Raw genomic sequence first — 3,092 nt, 5'->3', positions numbered from 1 at the left:
AGTAGTACTATTCCTATCAGTTTAATCCCTGTTACGTCCCCTATCAGTGGACGTGTATATGGCATCGATTTTAGGAACCGGGAGATGGAAAAAGATGCTTGGTCGGTCCTCCTACTTAAAATTTGGGGCACTGCGCATGCAATCTAATGTGCCACCGGATATGAGTGGTGTGTTAAGTAGTTCTATTCTTATCAGTTTAATCCCTGTTACGTCCCCTATCAGGGGACGTGTATATGGCATTGATTTTAGGAACCGGGAGATGGAAAAAGATGCTTGGTCGGTCCTCCTACTTTAAATTTGGGGCACTGCGCGTGCAATCTAATGTGCCACCAGATATGAGTGGTGTGTTAAGTAGTTCTATTCTTATCAGTTTAATCCCTGTTACGTCCCCTATCAGGGGACGTGTATATGGCATCAATTTTAGGAACCGGGAGATGGAAAAAGATGCTTGGTCGGTCCTCCTACTTCAAATTTGGGGCACTGCGCGTGCAATCTAATGTGCCACCAGATATGAGTGGTGTGTTAAGTAGTTCTATTCTTATCAGTTTAATCCCTGTTACGTCCCCTATCAGTGGACGTGTATATGGCATCGATTTTAGGAACCGGGAGATGGAAAAAGATGCTTGGTCGGTCCTCCTACTTAAAATTTGGGGCACTGCGCGTGCAATCTAATGTGCCACCGGATATGAGTGGTGTGTTAAGTAGTTCTATTCTTATCAGTTTAATCCCTGTTACGTCCCCTATCAGGGGACGTGTATATGGCATTGATTTTAGGAACCGGGAGATGGAAAAAGATGCTTGGTCGGTCCTCCTACTTAAAATTTGGGGCACTGCGCGTGCAATCTAATGTGCCACCGGATATGAGTGGTGTGTTAAGTAGTTCTATTCTTATCAGTTTAATCCCTGTTACATCCCCTATCAGGGGACGTGTATATGGCATTGATTTTAGGAACCGGGAGATGGAAAAAGATGCTTGGTCGGTCCTCCTACTTCAAATTTGTGGCACTGCGCGTGCAATCTAATGTGCCACCAGATAGGAGTGGTGTGTTAAGTAGTTCTATTCTTATCAGTTTAATCCCTGTTACGTCCCCTATCAGGGGACGTGTATATGGCATTGATTTTAGGAACCAGGAGAAGGGAAAAGATGCTTGGTCGGTCCTCCTACTTCAAATTTGGGGCATGCGCGTGCAATCTAATGTGCCACCAGATATGAGTGGTGTGTTAAGTAGTTCTATTCTTATCAGTTTAATCCCTGTTACGTCCCCTATTAGGGGACATGTATATGGCATCGATTTTAGGAACCGGGAGATGGAAAAAGATGCTTGGTCGGTCCTCCTACTTCAAATTTGGGGCACTGCGCGTGCAATCTAATGTGCCACCAGATATGAGTGGTGTGTTAAGTAGTTCTATTCTTATCAGTTTAATCCCTGTTACGTCCCCTATCAGGGGACGTGTATATGGCATCGATTTTAGGAACCGGGAGATGGAAAAAGATGCTTGGTCGGTCCTCCTACTTCAAATTTGGGGCACTGCGCGTGCAATCTAATGTGCCACCAGATATGAGTGGTGTGTTAAGTAGTTCTATTCTTATCAGTTTAATCCCTGTTACGTCCCCTATCAGGGGACGTGTATATGGCATTGATTTTAGGAACCAGGAGAAGGGAAAAGATGCTTGGTCGGTCCTCCTACTTCAAATTTGGGGCATGCGCGTGCAATCTAATGTGCCACCAGATATGAGTGGTGTGTTAAGTAGTTCTATTCTTATCAGTTTAATCCCTGTTACGTCCCCTATTAGGGGACATGTATATGGCATCGATTTTAGGAACCGGGAGATGGAAAAAGATGCTTGGTCGGTCCTCCTACTTCAAATTTGGGGCACTGCGCGTGCAATCTAATGTGCCACCAGATATGAGTGGTGTGTTAAGTAGTTCTATTCTTATCAGTTTAATCCCTGTTACGTCCCCTATCAGGGGATGTGTATATGGCATCGATTTTAGGAACCGGGAGATGGAAAAAGATGCTTGGTCGGTCCTCCTACTTCAAATTTGGGGCACTGCGCGTGCAATCTAATGTGCCACCAGATATGAGTGGTGTGTTAAGTAGTTCTATTCTTATCAGTTTAATCCCTGTTACGTCCCCTATCAGGGGACGTGTATATGGCATTGATTTTAGGAACCAGGAGAAGGGAAAAGATGCTTGGTCGGTCCTCCTACTTCAAATTTGGGGCATGCGCGTGCAATCTAATGTGCCACCAGATATGAGTGGTGTGTTAAGTAGTTCTATTCTTATCAGTTTAATCCCTGTTACGTCCCCTATCAGGGGACGTGTATATGGCATCGATTTTAGGAACCGGGAGATGGAAAAAGATGCTTGGTCGGTCCTCCTACTTCAAATTTGGGGCACTGCGCGTGCAATCTAATGTGCCACCAGATATGAGTGGTGTGTTAAGTTGTTCTATTCTTATCAGTTTAATCCCTGTTACATCCCCTATCAGGGGACGTGTATATGGCATCGATTTTAGGAACCGGGAGATTGAAAAAGATACTTGGTCGGTCCTCCTACTTCAAATTTGGGGCACGGCGCGTGCAATCTAATGTGCCACCAGATATGAGTGGTGTGCTAAGTAGTTCTATTCTTATCAGTTTAATCCCTGTTACGTCCCCTATCAGGGGACGTGTATATGGCATCGATTTTAGGAACCATGAGATGGAAAAAGATTCTTGGTCGGTCCTCCTACTTCAAATTTGGGGCACTGCGCGTGCAATTTAATGTGCCACCAGATAGGAGTGGTGTGTTAAGTAGTACTATTCCTATCAGTTTAATCCCTGTTATGTGCCTTTTTTTTGTTTGTTTTTTGAAGCCACAGTGCAGCACCAGAGGCCAGAAAAATTAGGCATGTACACATGCCTGAAAAATTAGGTATTGTTGCAGCTGCTGCTGTAGCAGTGGCCAGAAAAATTGATGTTTGTTTCCCAGGCAGAAAGTGCCCTAAAACATTGCGGCTTGAACCCTAGTTGGTGGCGGATAAGTCACGCAAGTCATCCGGCATTCAGAGATAAAATACAGCAGTGTGTGGACCATTTTTAGCCCAA

Source organism: Bombina bombina, chromosome 6, assembly GCF_027579735.1.
Source record: "Bombina bombina isolate aBomBom1 chromosome 6, aBomBom1.pri, whole genome shotgun sequence".
NCBI lineage: Eukaryota > Metazoa > Chordata > Amphibia > Anura > Bombinatoridae > Bombina > Bombina bombina.
The sequence above is the reverse complement of the archived record's forward strand: the minus strand, read 5'-3'. Positions refer to the sequence as shown.